Genomic DNA, 19,292 nt, shown 5'->3' with positions numbered 1-19,292 from the left:
CCGAACTCTGGGCATAACACCAGACACTGTTGGAAGCATTTAGAGGTGTTAGCTCAAAGTCAGGTGCAAGGGTTTCAGAGATTCTGGTGTGGATCCAGGACTGCCTTAGCCTCTCCCAGACAGCACCCCTGTTCCACAGCCCCTGCCTGATCCGGCCCAGCTGCTCTGAGTGGGTGCCGCAGGGTCCTGGCTGCTGTATCCTAGAGGTGGTTTGAGGTCTAATGAATGATGGATTGTCCACATCTGATCCATTAGCCCTGCTCATTGGCTTGTGAATGATCACACTGTCCCCTAAGAGGCCTTTCTCAGGCTTCACTCAGTAAATACCTATGGAATGGCTGAATTAGCACCTTGTGCAGAGCAATCTGCTGTCCTGCAGAAATGTGAGGCCCAGAGGTAGCCCTCAGAGCCCAGGGCACCAGGGCAGACACTTCTCTCTCCACCGGTCCCCTGCCCCCCTCCCTTTCCCTGCCCCACCAACAAGGAAAGCAGAGCCAAGGATGCTCCTGTGGCTCTGGCAAGATGTTTTCTGCCACCTGTTTTGTAAAGAATTTTAGAAGATAGAGTAGATGAAGAAAAATTTGACTTAAAAAAAAGCTAACATAAAAGTGATATTATTAATGAGTTTGCTGCTCTTTCAAAGCGGCGAGGGGGCTCCTGGGTGACGATCAGATGGTACTCTTTGCCTTAGGGCTTCCCAAACTTTTGAAAAGAAGAGTCTCTGAGAGCCAGGAAGACTGACAATTGCCCCAGGGGGTGGGGATGGGGGTGAGGGTAAGGGTATCAGATTGATACCAATGAGCTTGAAAATGATTTAAGGATTTATGCAATTTTTCATTTGATTTTATATGTTGAATATGATATATATATATAGATATATATATAGATATATAGATATATAGATATATAGATATATAGATACATAGATACATAGATATATAGATATATAGATATATAGATATATAGATATATAGATAAATAGATATATAGATATATAGATATATATTCTTCCTCAAAAATATTTGTACAACATTGATGTCCTGGCATATTGTTTTAAATCCTTGGGGGCTGAGAGTAGTCAGGTGGAGAAGCAAAGCAAAGTTTCTGGTCTGAGGCTTAGAGTATTGTTTGCATTTTCTATTTACTTGGTTCACAGTGATAGAGCTCTCAATCCCCTGTAGAGGTAACCCCTTCCCCCACTTTTTCAGAATGAAGAAAATGTTTTAAAAATCAAATAATCATAATTGTTTGTTTTTTTCTCTCTCTCCACCTGCCAACTTTATTGAGAAATATACTAGTAATTGACATGCAACTGTTGTGTAAGTCTAATGTGTGCACATGATGCGTCGATACATGTATAGCTACTTTTTTTCTTGTTGTAGTGGGAGCACTTAAGATTCACTGTCTTAGCAACTTTCAGGTATACAATTTAATATTGTTAACTGTGGCCACCATGCTGTACGTTAGAACCTCAGACCTTCCTCATCTTGCAACTGGAAGTTTGTACCTCTTGACCAGCATCGCCCCATTTCCTCCAGGCCCAATTTCTGGCAACCACCATTCTGCTCCATGTTTTCATGAATTCAGCTCTTTATAAATTCTACATGTAAGTGAGATCATTGTTGTTTGTTTTCTTATTTCCAATGCTATATATATTCATTGTACAAAAGATAAGATACTTTAGCATTCATACGATGCTAATAATCAGTACACCTAAACTCATGATATAGCCTTTCGAGTCTTTTTCTCTGCACTAGTGAGTGAGTAAATATTTTTTGAAATGAACAAATGAATGCCTTACTTTTGATTGAATTATTGTCAAAGCTAAGAACTACCTCAGATTGCTTTTGAAAGGATGCAGAGCATTATGAAGAATTGAAAGCATCATAAATGTTTATCTCATTTCTGCACCCCCAAAGTTCACCCCCTACCCCCATAACCCACCTGTGTCATTTAGTGTCCAGCAGAGAGAAGTGCCTGCTGTGGGGCTGCTGCCAGAGTCAAATGGTCAAGCTGTTATCCTTTTTAAGGGACTCACGTGTCTGAAATGTCTCAAATGTAACAGAAAAGGTTGCTCTTTGGTGTTGATGTGCAAAATTTGAGCAGAAAATTCTAAAGCCAAATTGCACAGTAAGAAAGAAGAAATCCTTAGACAAGGTCAGTGTTTTGTCACTGCATTTTATTACCTGTTTGACTTTAGGCAGACAGGTAGCTTCCCTGAACCAAGCTCCTCTTCTGTAAGTTGGGAATAATGACCCCTACTCTACTGTCTCCTACCAGAGTCACTATGAGGACCAAGTGTCAAGTGTATGGTTATTTGGATTGCATGCAAGTGTGTATGCTATTTTTAAAAAATGTTTAGAAGTAGAAAGAGCAAAATCATTGCCACTCTTTATAAAATTCTGGGATCTAATTCTTGGGTTTGACATTGGTAGGAATTAATTGTGATGCAACTACTCTCTCAGAACCCTACTCCAAGTTTTCTTCAAAGACAAAAGAATTCCTTGATGGCTAGCAGCTCATTGATATTCAGTAGAAAAGACAGAATATAATCCCATTTCACAGAATAATAGCAGGCTTGCCCGTTTTCACAGGGGTCTCAGAGCTCCAGAGGTCTGTGTGTGTTACTTTAAGCACAGCAGAGACATGCAAGGAGGAAGCAAAGGGAGAAGCCAGATAGGTGGTGTCCCTGTGGGGGCACCCCAGGGTGTGCTGCAGGGTTGCCTACAGGTGCACACCTGGCTCCTGGCGGCTCTGGGGGGAGGAATGGGCCTTGCATGGGAGGCAGCTGACTCGGCTTCTACTCCTACCTCAGAGACAAGCTGTGCAATCTGGGTTTCATCATGTCCTCTCCTCTCCCTGAGCCTTGGTTTCTCTATCTATAAAGGGAGGGAGTTAGCCTAGATGAGTTCCTTCCAGTCTTAAACATCTAGGATTCTGGGTTATTTCCCATTCATGCCTGCTCAAATAAAAGTTTGGTAGAGAATTACCACATCCAGATGAATCAGGTGGTATGTCTTATAGAGAAGTCTACGCCAAGATGTTCCGAGATGTCCTGCACACCGACAGCATCTGGAGACAGCACTGTCACCAGGAGTTTGGCGTTCCTGGAAACTTGCAGAAACAGGAGAGGATCAGTGGTATGTCTTATAGAGAAGTCTACGCCAAGATGTTCCCATACAGAAACCTTTTGGATTTGTGGCAGCTGGATTATGGCTATAGAAGACTGCTGAATGTAGTGGTGGTGATGGATTATGCATTACTAGTTGGATGTACAGGACTCGCCTTAACACCCATGTGGATGGCCCAATGCAATTCGAGCCTTCGTTTTGAGTTCACCTGACGCAGAGGAAATCAGCCACGGTGGAGTACATGGACGGCTTCTACAGCTTTTCCCACAGGCGCCACATGCAGATTCAGAAGGACAGGTTCAGCAACCGGTGGATCCAGAGAGACCCCCGACAGGATTCACCAACACGGCTTAGGGGAGGAGGGGGGCTGGAGATGTCGCAAGAGGACAGGCAGCTGTATGACCGCCTGACCTAGCGCTGCCTCTACCTCCCGCCGAGCCACCCGGGCGACCTCATCAGGCCAGGCCTCTTCCAAGGCAAATCTGATGGCTTCATCCTAATGATTGCCATGCTCAGCTTCCATGGGAAGGATTCCAGGGTCACAAAGTTCACGGGAGACTTAATCTGGACATTAGAGGTCCACCTCATGCGCCGCATCAATCTGCCAGATGGCGAGATCTTCAGCAACTTCAACAAGCTCTCCCGCGTGGTCCAGGATACTGAGGAGCAGGAGATCTGTGAGCAGCATCATCATCATCATCAGCAGCAGCAGCAGCAGCAGCAGAAGCAGGAAAACAGAACTGAGGAAAGCAAGGGTCATGGCTGGCAGAGCCCTGCGCAGCCCAGCATCGGGGAGTCCTGGGCTGCACCTTCAGAGGAGCAGCCTGTTCCGTTTGTTCTACCTATAGGCGTGCACTCAGGAGACCAGAACTACCCCAGAACATGCAGGATGTGTTTCCATGGCATGCACGTTGATACCTTACATGGCTCCGCCTACCCCAGGCGCTGCTCTGGAGTCTTCATCCTGTTCGATGAGAACCACTTTGGGTTCAGCTGGTTGGAGATGAAATACTTCATCCTGTTAGGCAGAGTCCAGAACACCTTCCAGCATGTGGAGGCACCATACCCGCAGGCCTTCCTGGAGATGCTCTCAAACATTCAGCCCCGACCCCCCAGGAGGAGCAGCTTGCATGCACTTTGAAGACTGGACCTTCTGACCTCGTGACCCACCTTTGTTCGATTTTTTTTTAAATCCTCACCCGAGGATATATTCCCCTTGATATTTAGAGAGAGGGGGGAAAAGAGACATAATCCATGTTAGAGAAACACATCAGTTGTTTGCCTCCTGCACAATCCCGGACCTGGGCCAGGCTGGGTAGGGGCCAGAAATTGAGGTAGAAATAAACCTTAGACCAGAGGTCTCAACCGTCCTAATGCTGCGACCCTTTAATACAGATCCTCATGTTGTGCGGAGCCCCAATTTCCTTGTTACAAATTGAACATGAACATAATTTGGGATAGATAGATAGATAGACAGATAGGTAGATAGGTAGATAGAAATATAAAGATACCGGGATAGCCCTGAACTGCCTGGTGGTGGCCATGCTGCCGAGGCCCCAGCACAGAGTGGTGGTACAGATGTCTATGGACCTGTCCCTGTTCATCAGTCCATGTTGTTTTCTATATTCCACAAATGAGTGAGATCACATGGTATTCATTTTTCTCTGACTGGCTAATTTCACTTTGCATAATGCTCTCCAGTTCCACCCATGCTTTTGCAAATGGCAAGAATTCTTTCTTCTTCTTCTTCTTTTTATTTTTCACTGCAAGGTAGTATTCCATTGAGTAGAAGATAAGAAGGCTCTGCTTCTGTTCATAGATAAGCATGACTAGCGAGGCTTAGGAGGAATTCTTCTAGAAGACATAGAGGAAGAACTGCCCAATTCCCAGAAAGCTGTCAAGGCTTTAGGGGACCAGATATTCTTTGTAAATCATCCAGAAAAGAAGAAAATTCTTTTCTTCAATGATAAAAGCTGTCAATTTTCTGTGGACGAAGGGTTTCAGAAACTGTGGAGGAGTGTCACTGTGGATTCAATGGGTGAGGAGAAAACTGGAGAAGGCAGCGGAGATATTCAGAAGAATATCTGAAGCGACAGGGTATTTCTTCCATGCAGGAATCCAGACCAAAGAAAGTGGCCCCTATCCAGAGAAGGAAAAAGCCTGCCCACTACACAAAAAGCGACGATTTAAGACTCATAGCGAACACATGGCTGGAGTGCTGAAGGATGACTCTGACATTGCTCCTAGTAAATAGTGAACAGTTTTGTAGTGTGAAGAGGTCACCACACACCAACAGAGGAGGCAAACCAGCTTGAGGAACTGGATTCAGGTCAGCTTCCTCCCCCCACATTCTTGGATTTGGGGGCCTGGAATGACACCTTCCACGTCATGCCAGATTGAAAAACAAACAAACCAAAAAAACACTCCTTAAAAAAATAAAAATAAAAAGCCTCTATGAAAAACTCTTTGATCCGGCCTTTTAACTTTCTCAGGCTTCGGCAAGCCCAGATGGCCAGGCCCGGACTTGGTCTGTGGGCGGTGCCTGACCATCCATCCATCCAGAGAGTGAGCAGGCTGGGGGGTGAAGAGTGGAGAGGGCCAACAAGATGGCCCGAGCCGGACAAAGTTTTTGTGGATTACAGAGATTGGGTTGACTGGGACCTTGGCCTGGGCCAAAGATCCCGTCCAGCCCTCTGCTGATCAAGAAGCGTCAATGCAAGCGCCCCTTCCTGCAGCCTCTTCTGGGGAAGGCAGAGCCAGGTGACTGGACTTCCCCAGTTCTGGTTAGACCCGAGGCGGGAAGGACATGCAGGGGGCTCTGTCTTCGAGAAGGCAGGAGCAGAAGGGTGCTCATGGATGCCGACGGACCATTCAAAGCCAGAAGTGTCCGTGCGTGACTGCGGTTGTACACGCGCGCGCGCATACACACACACACACACACACACACACACACTCCCAAACGCACACCCACACCCACACACCTAGTCCTCCTCCCCCCCCCACACACACAAATGGGAGTACAAGGTCCGCTAACAAGATATCTGCTGAGTGACGCATGCCTAGGAGATTTACTGTGGCTTTATTCCTTGTGGATTGTCCTGGGCACACCGGAGCTTGTCTAAATAGGTATTGTCCCCTCTTCAACCCAGAAAATGGCGATGACTCTGCAAGGCCTGGAGATGGAGATCTGTGGCCTTCTTGGGCACCTGCCCCATCTTCCAAGCCCTCCCCAACCCCGGGAAACGCTTCAGCGGGCCAGTGGCGCACTCTACTGGTCCTGGATCACCAATGCAAGCCTCCGCCCTAAACTTGAAGCCCAAGGAACCAGTGAGGTTTTCAGTCCTGGGGGCAGCTGATTGGTCGAGCGGGCGGCTGATTTGGTTCCTCCCACCAGCTCTGGGGCTATAAAAGAAAACAGGGCCTTCTTTGCAGAGCTTCTCAGCCCTAGGCTTGTGGTCGTGGTCATCGTCATCATTCTCCAAGGGAGGAGCTTTCAAGAGAGAGGTCTCGCCAAGACCCGGTGCCAGGACATAGAAGCAGCTAAAGCACCTGGCTAGAGACTGGCTGGGCTGCTGATCCACTGAACGCTGTCTCAGTGTCATTTCTTTTTCACTGACTCGTCCACACACTTAGGAACCCCTGGGCCTGGATCCCAAAATCTGGGATAGCCCCGGCACCGCGCCGGAATTGAAGGACAGGCGTCCCTCCCCACGGGCTCGATCCGAGGTTGGTTCGGGGCCCACCATGGCCGACAAAATCCACATGTCACTGGACGACATCATTCGCCTGGACCGGAGCCAGCAGGACGGCCATGGCCGGGGCCATGGCCAAGGCGGGTCGGGGACAGGAACCGAGGCCGGACAGGCTCCCAGGAAGGCCGCGATGGCAGAGCGCAAGTCCCATCCCCCGAGAGCTGGGGCAGCGGGCCGTTTCGGAACAGGGCAGGCCTCGGCCGAGGCAGGCACCGGCCAGTGCCCTACAGCAGGCCGAGACAGCTTCCCGACAACGGGCAACACGACCGCTTCCACAGGGCCTTTGGCAGGGAAGCAGGCCTGATGACCAGGGGAAGCTGCTGTTGTCCAACCTGGACTTCGGAGTGTCCGACGTGGACATCCAGCAGCTGTTTGCAGAGGTCGGGCCTCTGAAGAAGGCGGCTGTCCATTACGACCACTCTGGCCGCAGCCTGGGAACAGCCCACGTGCACTTTGAGCGCACGGCAGACTCCCTGGAAGCCAGGAAGCAGTACAACGGCGTCGCTTTGGATGGCCGTCCCCTCCATATCCAGATCCTCACCTCGCCGATAGACACGCAGCCCAGGCCGGTACCGAGTGTCAACAGAGGCTGGGTGACTACAAACAGAGAATCTGGAGGCTTCCGCGGCGGCAGCGGCACTCAGGATCAAGCCTGCGGAGGCAACTGGCGTCCAGGCAGGCGCACATCCCGCCATTCAAAGTGACACATCTCGTCGGAGGAGTTGGACCCCCAGCTGGACGCTTACATCTCCATGATGGGCCCAAAGCAGTTCGATGAGGAGCACCCAACAGTTGGGCGCCCAAAAGGACACTTATAACTCGATGAGGGCCACCAAAAGCATGAATGCCCAGCTGGGCACTTACAATGCGATGAGGGACACCAAAATGTTGGAGGCCCAGAAGGATGCTTACAGCTCCATGAGGGACACCGAGGAGTTCGACTCCCAGTTGGATGCTTACAACTCGCTGAGGGGCACCAATAAGTTGGACTCCCAGAAGGAGGCTGACAACCCGATGAGGGGCAATGAGCAGTTGGATGCCCAGGAGGATGCTAAAAGTCGTTGAGGGGCACTGAGCTGTTGGAAGCCCAGCTGGACAATTACAAAGCGATGTGGGGCTCCAGGCAGTTGGATGCCAAGCAGGACGTTTACAGCACGATGAGGGGCACCCAACAGTTGGACGCCCAAAAGGGCGCTTACAACTCGATGAGGGCCACCAAAAGGATGAACACCCATCTGGGCTCTTACAATGCGATGAGGGACACCAAAACGTTGGAGGCCCAGAAGGACGCTTACAGCTCCATGAGGTACACCGAGGAGTTGGACCCTAAGCTGGACGCTTACACCTCCATGAGGGACACCGAGGGGTTGGATGCCCAGTTGGACGCTTACAACTCGCTGAGGGACACCAAAAAGTTGGACGCCCAGAAGGACTCTGACAGCCCGATGAGGGGCACTGAGCAGTTGGATGCCCAGCTGGACAATTACAAAGCGATGAGGGGCCCCAAGCAGTTGGACGCCAAGCAGGACGCTTACAGAGCGATGAGGGACACCTCGGAGTTGGACGCCCTAATGGACACTTACCACGCAATGAGGGACACCGAGGACTTGGACGGCCAGATAGATGCCGAGGAGATGGACGCCCTGCTGGACGATGATGATGCGATGATGGACACCAGCTAAAGCACCAGCAAGTCAGTGTGCGCGAGGATGGCCAGGGACCAGGGGCCAATGATGGAGTTGTTTCTTCTGTTTGGAAATAGGATTTAAAACTCCTAGAAAGATTTTTCGTTAACTTTTATTTTATTCAATAACTCTGAAAAAGACCTGTTTTGTACCGCAGAATTTTTGGGATTCATTTTACCGGTTGCTGTTTTCACCTTGGCCATAATCACCCGAAAAGGTGTGGGAAAAACAAACAAACAAACAAAATAAGTCGTCCCCTCCGATAAAACAACAACAACAACAACAAAAAACACTCCTCAGAAAAAAAGGTTGATCCCGCCTTTGAAATTTCTGAGGCTTTGGCAAGCCCAGGTGGTCAGGTCCTGGACTTGGTCTCTGGGCGGGGGCCTGACCATCCATCCACAGAGTGAGCTGGGTGGGGGGAGGGTTGCAGGAGGGGGGTGGTTGGTGGGGGGGTGGGTGTGGGCGGGTGTGGACCAGATGGACAGGCCAGGACATAATGTTTGGCTGTGGATTACAGAATTTGGGTGGACTGGCGCAGGGGCCGAGGAGCCCGTCCCGCCCTCTGCTGGTCGAGAAGCGTCAATGCAAGCCCCCCTCCTGCAACCTCCTGTGGGGCAAGCACAGACAGGTGACTGGACTTCCCCATTTGTGGCTAGACCTGAGGCGGGAAGGACGTGCAGGGGGCGTTGTCTTTGAGAAGGCAGGGGCCGAAGGGTGTTCATGGATGGCGACGGACCGTTCAAAGCGAGGAGTGTCCGTGCAGGACTGCGGCTGGACATGCACAGATGCTCGCGCGCGCGTGCGCGCGCGCGCACACACACTCCCACACCCACACCCACACCCACACCCACACACCTATCCCGCCCTCCTTCCCCGGCGTCCCCCCCTGCCCCGCGTCTCCCCGCCAAACACACACACACACACAGACACACACGGGAGCACAAGGTCCGCTAACAAGATATCTGCAGAGTGAGGCACGCCTAGGAGATTTTCCGTGGCTTTGTTTCCTTTTGGCCCGTCCTGGGCCCACCTGAGCCCGTATGTATTGTCCCCTCTTCAACCGACAAAAAACGGCGATGCCGTCCCGCAAGGCGTGGGGAAGGAGCCCTGCGGGCCTCCGTGGGCACCTGCCCAGTCTCCCAAGTACTCCCCAAACCCCGTGAATGCCTAGGGCGAGCCAGTGGCGCCCTCTCCTGGTTCTGGATCCCCAATGCAGGCCTCCTCCCCTAAACTTGATGGCCAACCAACCGGTGACGTTTTCAGTCCAGGGGGCGGCTGATTGGTCGAGCGGGCGGCTGATTTGGCTCCTCCCACCAGCTCTTTTGCTATAAAAGAAAGCAGGGCCTTCTTTCCAGAGCTTCTCAGCCCTAGGTTTGTGGTCGTGGTCGTCGTCCTCGTTCTCCAAGGGAGCTTTCAGGAGAGAGGTCTCGCCAAGACCCGGTGCTGGGCTGCTGATCTACTGAACGCTGTCTCAGTGTCATTTCCTCTTCACTGATTCGTCCACACCCTTGGGAACACCTGGGCCTGGCCCCAGCATCTGGTGCCCGCACAGGAACAGCTCTGGCGCCGCGCGGGAAGTGAAGGACCGGCGTGCCTCCGCAGGGGCTTGATCCGAGGCCGTTTTGGGGCCCGCCATCGCCAACAAAATCCACATGTCACTGGACGACATCATTCGCCTGGACCGGAGCCAGCGGGGAGGCCATGGCCTGGGCCGCGGCTGCGGCGGGGGTGGGGGCGGGGGCAGGGACCGAGGCCAGGACCGAGGCTGGGCAGGCTCCCAGGGAGGCCGCGGTGGTGGAGCGCAAGCCCCAGCCCCCCAGAGCTGCGGCGGCGGGCATTTCAGGAACAGGGCGGCCCTTGGCCGAGGCAGGAACCGGCCGGCGCCCTACAGCAGGCCGAGACAGCTTCCTGACGACGGGCAACACGACCGCTTCCACAGGGCCTTTGGCAGGGGAGCAGGCCTGATAACCGGGGGAAGCTGCTGTTGTCCAACCTGGACTTCGGAGTGTCCGACGTGGACATCCAGCAGCTGTTTGCAGAGGTCGGGCCTCTGAAGAAGGCGGCTGTCCATTACGACCACTCTGACCGCAGCCTGGGAACAGCCCACGTGCACTTTGAGCGCACGGCAGACTCCCTGGAAGCCAGGAAGCAGTACATCGGCGTCCCTTTGGATGGCCGTCCCCTCCACATCCAGATCCTCAACTCGCAGAGAGACACGCAGCCCAGGCCGGTACCGAGTGTCAACGGAGGCTGGGTGACTACAAACCAAGGATCTGAAGGCTTTGGCGGCGGCACTCAGGGCCGCGCCCGCGGAGGCAACCTGCGTATAGGCAGCCGCACTGGCCGCCATTCAAAGCGACACATCTCGGCGGAGGAGTTGGACGCCCAGCTGTACGCTTAAACTCGCTGATGGGCAGCAAAAAGTTGGATGCCCAGAAGGGCGCTTACAATCCGATGAGGAAAACCGAGGAGTTGGACGCCCTGCTGGACGCTTACGACAAGGTGATGGACACCGAGGAGTTGGACGCCCATTTTGACGCTTAGGACACGATGATGGACACCAGCTAAAGCACCCCCAAGTCAGTGCGTGCGTGGTGGAGCTAGGTCTGGAGGTCGTCTCGCGCTGCTTCCCGAGGGCGGGCTGACGGGGACCTGTTGCCAATTGTGGAATTGTTTCTCCTGCTTTGAAATGGGATTTAAAACTCATGTAAACTTTTTTTCTTTAACGTTTATTTTATTAAAAAATTCTGAAAAAGACCTGTGTTGTACCTAGTCATTTAGGGGATACATTTTACTGGTTGCTGGTGCTGAGGAGCCGGCGTTTTCAACTTGGCCATAATAAGCAGAAATGGGTGTAGAGAAAACAAGCAAACATACAAACAAACTAACAAAAAAACCCCACAAAAACCCAAAAAACTACTTCCCTCAAAAAAAAAAAATCAGAAAAGCAAAACACAAACAAACAAAACAAAAAAACAAAACAAACCTCAAAACAAAACAAAAAACCTCCTTAGAAAACACGTTGATCCAGCCTTTCAACGTTCTGACGCTTTGGCAAGCCCAGATGGCCAGGCCCGAACTTGGTCTCTGGGCGGGGTCCTGGCCATCCATCCACCGAGGGAGGCGGGTGGAGCGGGGTGGAAGGGCCGCCGACCAGATGGCCAGGCCCGGACCTAGTCTTTGGCTGTTGATAACAGAGATTGGGTTGACTGGGGCCAGGGCGGGGCCGGAGCCAAAGAGCTGCTCCCGCCCTCTGCTGGTTGAGAAGCGCCAATGCAAGCCACCCTCCTGCAGCTGGAGCCAGGTGCCTGGACTTGACAGAAGCGGTAAAGGACAAGCAGGGGGCACGCTGTCTGCAAGAAGGCAGGGGCTGAAGGGTGCTCATGGATGCCGACGGACCATTCAGATCAAGAAGTGTCCGTGCGTGATTGTGGATTTACACACACAGACGCGCACACCCACCCCCAGAAGCACACCCACACCCACACGCACACGCACACACCTCCCCTTCCCCCCCCCATACACACACACACACACCAGCACCACCAGCACCACCACCACCACCACCACCACCAACAACAACAACAAAAACAACCACAACCACGCAAAGGTAGCAATCCACCTTTGTGTTGTAGAAAGTACACTTGTACAATGTTTTGTACTTGTATTTTGTGCTATTAAAACGGGGAAGTTAAAACTCGGGATTAGGGGTGGTGGGGAGAGGGTAAAAGAGAGGGATTGACCTCTGGTGTTTCAAAATGGCGGCTAACTGGTTTGGCTCCGCGGACAGAGCATTGGCCTGCGGACTAAAGGGCCCCAGGTTCGATTCCAGTCAAGGGCATATACCTCGGTTGTGGGGGGCATATCCCCAGTAGGAGGTGTGCAGGAGGCAGCTGATGATTGGGGTTTCTCTATCTTTGAGGTTTTTAAGTCTCTATCTCTCTTCCTTCCACAGTGTAAAAAAATCAATAAGATATATTTTAAAAACAAAATGGCGGCTGCCAATTACTGGAGCCAAAATGGCGGGAAGTATGCCAGGGTCACCCCCGTTCATGCAGGGGACAGTGCATGAGCACTACGTTAGAGATCCACCTCATGCACCGCATCCACCTGCCAGGTGGCGAGATCTTCCGCAACTTCAAAGAGCTCTCCAGTGTGGTCCAGGAGATTAGCAAGCCGGTGATCGGGAGCAGCAGCAGCAAGAACATGGGACTGAGGAAAGCCAGGGCCATGGGTGGGAGAGCCCTGCCCAGCCCAGCGTCGGGGAGTCCAGGGCTGCAGCTTCGGAGGAGCAGCATGTTCCGTTTCTTCTAGCTGTGGACGTGGGCTCGAGAGATCAGAATTACACACCCTCCCCCCTGAACCTGCAGGATGTGTTTCTATGTCGTGGAAACCATTAGTGTTTAGTGTTAACTTACCTACCTTCGTCTTCACCAGGCGCCGCCCTGGAGTCTTTGCCCTGTTTGAGGAGAACCACTTCAGGTTCCTCTGGCTGTCGGCAAAATACTTCATCCTGCTTGGCAGAGTCCAGAACACCTTCCAGAATGTGGAGGCACCCTCCCCGCAGGCCTTCCTGGAGATGCCCTTGAACATTCAGTCCGGACCCCCTGGGAGGAGCAGCTTGCATTCACTTTGAAGATTTGACCTTCTGACTTGGTTTAAAAAAACAAACCAAAAAACAAACAAACAAACAAACAAAAAAACAACCCTCCTTTAAAATTAAAAAAAAAAAAAAAACAGATCTTGTTAAAAAAAAAAAAAAAAACTGCCAAAACGCAAACACACACACACACACACACACACACACACACACACACAAATAAAATAAAATAAAATAAAATAAAATAAAATAAAATAAAATAAAATAAAATAAACCTTCCTTAGAAATGACATTGATCCAGCCTTTCAATGCTTTTAGACACTTCGGTAAGCCCATGTGGCCTGGCCCGAACTTGGTCTGTGGACAGGGGCCTGACCATTCATCCAGAGAGGGAGCTGGACCAGAGGGCCCAGCCCAAGCAAGGTGTAAGAGCCGGTCCCGCCCTCTGCTGGTCGAGTAGCACTAATGCAGGTCACCCTCATGCAGCCACCTCTGGGGAAGGCAGAAACAGGTGCCTGGACTTGACCTGAGGGGGGAAGGACAATCAGGGGGCCCGCTGTCCAGGAGAAGTCAGGGGCTGAAGGACGCTCATGGATGCCAACGGACCATTCAGATTCAGAAGTGTCCGTGCGTGACTGCGGAAGTAAACTGACAAACAAGCAAACACCTCACTCAAACCCTGCTCCCAAGGGCCCCACAGACACAGGGATTAGTCATGCCCTCCCTCGGTAGGGCTAAGCTGTTTGACTGCAGACAGATGGCATTCTCTCCCTAGGCCTCCACTCTTCACCCTGTTCAGAAGGAAACCCTCGCCCTGGCCCTCAACTTCTTCAACTGCAGGTTCTGGTCTTCCTGATGACTGACCCGTTCATGCAAATCAATTTCATCTGCCTCAGCCTCAGTTTCCTCTTCCAGAGATGGAGTAATGTAACCTGCAAGGTGTCCCTACTCCCACCACACTGGAAGCCCTCAGGTGCCATTGGCACCTGGGTGTCCCCCCCACCCCCAAGGGAGGGGCCAAACCTTAAGCTGCTTTCTTTTGGGAGATGCCTCCAGGGATATGCCTATAGGGGTTTGCGGGTGTGGGGTGGGGAGTGGGGGGGGGGGGGGAACATTTCACAGAAATGCAGTAAACACAAACACGCACACACGCAACTGGGGTACATCTACACACAGTGGAATACTACGCTGCGGTAAAAAAAAAAGTAGGACGAAAACGGAAGGAATTCTTGCCAGCATGGATGGAACTGGAGAGCATTATGCTAAGTGAAATTAGCTAGTCAGAGAAAAATGAATAGCACATGATCTCACTTATTTGAGGAATATAGAGAACAACATAGACTGACGAACAGGGACAGATCCATACACATCTATACCAGCACTCTCTGATGGGGCTGTTTGAATGCTGGTGGCCTCTGGTGTCCTGGGCACAGAGCTAAGATACAAAAGCATACACGTTTTATTCACATCCACCTCAGCCTCTGCCTCCCATGACCTGCAAGGGCCGCTACGTTCGGTGTGCTTGCGTCTCCGGTCTCCCCCTCCCCGCTCCCTCACACCACTCCCCTCCCTTCCAATGCAAATGGGACCGAGGTTTGCAAGGTTTCATTGCCGAGAGATAGAATCGATTGCAATGAATGAAGAGAATTGAGCACAGAAAGCAGATAAAACAAAGCAAAACAACACCAACCAACCAACAAACAAACAAGAAATACCATAAAGTAAAATAAAAACCCCCCAGCACACTTCACGGATCTCGGGGCGGAGGAGCCTGCCCAAGAGGCGGCGCAGGTCAAGCACCCCAGGCATCGATCGCAGCCAGGTTCAGGAGAACCTTTCCTTGAGATGCGCCAACCTGCCCCACCCTACAGTCGGCGCCGCCCAAACGGTGAGGCGTCATTCCTCGGAGCGGCTGATTGGTGGGTCTGTCTCTCTGGCTCCTCCCACTTTTACACGCTGGGGCTATAAAAGAAAACAGGGTTCCTCTTGGCAGAGCTTTGTCAGCCCTAGGCTTGTGGTCGCGGTCGTCGTCGTCGTCGTCGTCGTCGTCGTCAGTCCTCGTTCTCCCAGGGAGCTTTCAGGGAGAGATCCCGCGGAGACCCGGCTTGGACCCCACCGGAGGCAGAAGAGAAGCTAGCCCTTCCCAAGATCATGAAGAGAAAGAAACGGCCTCCCGAGCCCCCTCAGGAGGCCTTCAAAAGGCCTCGCAGCGGCCTGCGTGCGCACTTGGCGGAGGGTCTGCAAGAGTTCTATGCACTGGGCAAGAGGAGCGGAGAGCAACCTGACCCGTCTTCCTCGAGGGCCCTGGCAAGCTCAAGCAACCCCAAAGGCCCCCAGGCACGCCCCGTTTTCAAACCATGGCTGGATACGCGCCCCCGCCCCCGTGAGGGCCAAGGTCCAGTGAAAAGTCAAGTCACACCCCCAAAACCAGATGGAAGTTCATGCCAAGGGCCTCCACCTCCATCCCAGGACAAGCTGCCTTCTCCCGGGAAGGTCAAGTTGGTGCCATCGGGTGTTCCACCCATGGACCGCAAGCCGCCGCCGGCTCGACGCCGGCCTCGCAGGCCACAGTCTCAGGCATCAGGTCGGGCTGCTGAAGCCACTGCAACCCTGCCAACCGCCGTATGTTTGGCAGGTCCTGGCAGCTCAGCTCAGCCAATGTCCACCAACTCAGCTGGACCAGGTTTCAACAACCCTGCCCGGCCCAGTGTCCCTCGGCCTCCTGCGTCTAGGCCTGAGGCACACACAACACCATCCTGTGCTTCCCGGAAGCGGGAGCCTGTTCACTCTGCTGTGAGGCAGCCCCGGGCCCCGCCCAGGCCTCACAACCACACTGCACTTCAGCATTTCACCCGCCAACCAATTCTACGGAGGACCCCTGGGGTTCCGGGGCCAGTAATGTCAACACCCATCACAGATGGGCAGAGGCCAGAACGAGAGGCCATGAGGAGGAAGGCTCAACGAGAGCGTGACAACGCTGCCAGATTGGGGAGAAGTCTTCAGCACTTCACTGAGAGGGAAAAAGACATGGCGATTGCTCGGTACTATGGCTATGCAATGTAGGAGATGATGGGAGTGCTGGCGCCCCTTTCTTTCGGCACCGGCTGTTTTTCCATAGACAGGGAGCTCCACAGATAGATAATAGGTTGGCACATAGACATGACTTTCAGAATCTTGATAGATTTTATCACTCAACAAAACTGAACAAATGTGGGAAATGGGTCGTCCGACCTGGGTATAGGGGCAAAAGACCAATGGAACCGTCTAGCAGCTGGTTCCCTCCGCAGATTCCCTGGGGATAGCTGGCGCTCTCGCAGACGCACAAAAGACGCCCTTTTATCCATCCGGTAAAGCGAATCATTAGAGGTCTTGGGGCAGAAAGGACCTCAACCTCGTCTCCAACTTTCTTTCAGTGGGTCAGAAGCACGGCTCGCTGGCGTGGAGCCGGGCGTGGAATGCGAGTGTCTAGCGGTCCACTTTTGGTAAGCAGAACTGGCGCTGCGGGGTGAACCCAACGCCTGCCGATGCTCATCAGACCCCAGAAAAGGTGTTGGTTGATAGCGACAGCAGGACGGGGGTCATGGAAGTCAGAATCCGCTAAGGAGTGTGTAACAACTCACCTGCGGAATCAACTAGCCCTGAAAACGGATGGCGCGGTGCCGCGGGCCCATACCCGGCTGTAGTTCTTCCAAGGAGAACTTGGAAGGCCAAAGTGGAGAAGGCTTCCATGAGAACAGCAGTTGAACCTGGGTCAGTCGGTCCCGAGAGATGGGCGAGCGCCGTTCCCAGGGGACCGGCAATGGCCTCCGTTGCCCTCAGCCGATCCGAAGGGAGTCGGGTTCAGATCCCCGAATCCAGAGTGGCGGAGACGGCACCGTGAGGCGTCCAGTGGGGTAACGTGACCCACCTGGGAGAAGCAGGCCGAGGACCCAGGGAGAGTTCTTTTTTTTTTTTTTTTTGGTGAAGGGCAGGGCGCCAAGGAATGGGTTCGCCCCGAGAGAGGGTCCGGTGCCTTGGAAAGCATTGAGGTTCCGGCGACATCTGGTGAGCGCCTGCTGGCCCTTGGACAAAAAAACTCAGGGAGAGTGTGTGAATCTGGAGTGGGTGCCGTTCCCGAGGGGTACTTTTATGAGAATCCACGTGAGAGACGATGACCTACGTGATGGAATGCCAAGGGAAACCACACTGTGAGATCTTGCTAGATTCAGCTCGCCATCTGACCTGCCTCTTCCGTGTCATGGTGTCTTCTCCCCTAACTGGACATGATTTCTGCTTCCTGGGAGCACGTTGGTCTCCACGTCAGTTGATGGCCCTGACGTCCTCCAGGGATAACCCAACTGATTCCTTGGTTTACAAATTGGAGCTGGAGGCCCCCTGCTCCATGATGTCTAAAAGAAAAACAGGGTTTGTAACAAACCAAAAAAAAAGTGTCTAGAACTCTGTCTCCTGGCCCACCTTAGCAGAGCCATAGAATGATGTCCCACCAAGTCTTTTCTGTGAGAGCCCTTCATAGTCCTGAATGAACTTGCCTGAGCAGGTCGGGTCATGCAGAGGCTTCTAGCACCTGAGGCAGAAGATCATGGCTGTGTCTTTAGCAGATCTTGTTGAAGAAAACAGACGGAGGGAGCTGCCACGTTTCCAAGCAGCCATTGGGGAAAGGGCTGTGTGAACCTGAATGTATGTGTTCAATACCGCATAAGGAAAACTAACACACCAACATTTTGTTTCTTTCGCAACAGATTTTCTTGTTCAAATATGGGCAAGCTTTGCTGTCCTGAAAGATGGATTTCTTACAAAATTCTGCATTCAAAGTTGCCAGATCACCCTAGCTTCCCGCAATGGATGTCACAGTTCTATAAACAACATTCATTTCCACAGACATTTCATTAATTGCTTTGCTGTGTGTTGAAGGGCTCTTTACACACACACACTCACACACACACACACACACACAGCACACATTCCCTCATATTTTCTAATAAAAAACCAACTAAGCATGTGTGTTTCCACTTGAGATTTCTATATCCTTGTTGTGGGATATTTTAGGTTGAGTAAGAAATAATTGATCACCGAATGCCTCGCCTTTGAGTCACAGTTGTTTGTACACCATGAATGGTTATGTACATGATTTTACCCTGCATCATTTCATTCGAGTGAATAATGTGTGAAGCAGCATTGGTCTCCCATGTTTCCCTCTCCTTTGTTGAGTTCCGTCATGTTTTCTAAGGGAATGACCATGACTGGAGGATTTTCCACATAGCTGACATGCCTAGGGCTCTTCTCCCTTGTAGGAACTCTGGTGTCTGATGAGATTCGCATGTTGACTGAAGGCGTTCACACACTGACCGCATTCACATGGATTCTCTCTGGTTTGTGTTATGTGATAACGTGTCATCAGCTCAGACTTTTGACGGAAAGCCTTCCCACACATGGGGCATACATGTGGTTTCTGCCCAGTGTGCATTCTCTGGTACGTGTACAGGCCAGAGCTTTGACTAGTGACATTCATATCATTGCTTGCCCGGTTGGGCTCAATCCTGCTTTCCTGGGGTAAGATCTCTGATTGAGAGCTCTGTCACATAGGGGACATTCATGTGGTTACTCTCCTGTGTGGATGGCCTCATGCCGTCGAAGGAAAGAAATCTGATGGAAGGCTTTCCCACACTCACCACCCTCATAAGGCTTCTCTCCATTGTGCATTTCATTGTGGTTTCAAAGCCCAGATCGTGGCAGAATGCCTTTCCCTCGTCGTCGATGACATTCACATGGTTTCTCTCCAGGGTCTGTCATGTTCTGCCCTCTGAGGTTGAAAACATTCCTGAAGGGTATCCCACGGTCACACTGTGGTGTGCATGTCATTGTGTCTACTAAGGCATTCCTCTGGTCCAGGTGACTTTCCACACTGTTGGCTGACATCTGGTTTCTTTCTTTCGTGAACTGAGGAATGTGGAGACACGGCTGATCTATGAATAAATTCATCACTCCTATCAGCCCTTGGCAGCCTTCTTCTAGAAGTTGCGGAGAGCTCGCATATTCACGGCATGGTGGGGGCAGAGGTAGGATTCTGGACATGTTCTGAAGTCGTCCAGGTCAGGGAGGGCTCCTCTGATGGGGTTGGGGT

General features: G+C 52.0%; 2 pseudogenes; both read left to right on the top strand.

Moving 5' to 3' along the window:
• The first annotated feature begins 6,875 nt into the window (after positions 1 to 6,875).
• Positions 6,876 to 7,587, top strand: LOC138998988 (THO complex subunit 4 pseudogene; annotated as a pseudogene).
• A 2,636-nt stretch (positions 7,588 to 10,223) lies between these two features.
• On the top strand, positions 10,224 to 10,972 carry LOC138998985 (THO complex subunit 4 pseudogene; annotated as a pseudogene).
• Positions 10,973 to 19,292: the final 8,320 nt, after the last annotated feature.

The sequence above is a fragment of the Myotis yumanensis genome, unplaced genomic scaffold (assembly GCF_028538775.1).
Source record: "Myotis yumanensis isolate MYYU_CA2020_CCGP unplaced genomic scaffold, mMyoYum1.0.hap1 SCAF_21, whole genome shotgun sequence".
Taxonomy (NCBI): Eukaryota; Metazoa; Chordata; class Mammalia; order Chiroptera; family Vespertilionidae; genus Myotis; species Myotis yumanensis.
The sequence above is the reverse complement of the archived record's forward strand: the minus strand, read 5'-3'. Positions and strand labels throughout refer to the sequence as shown.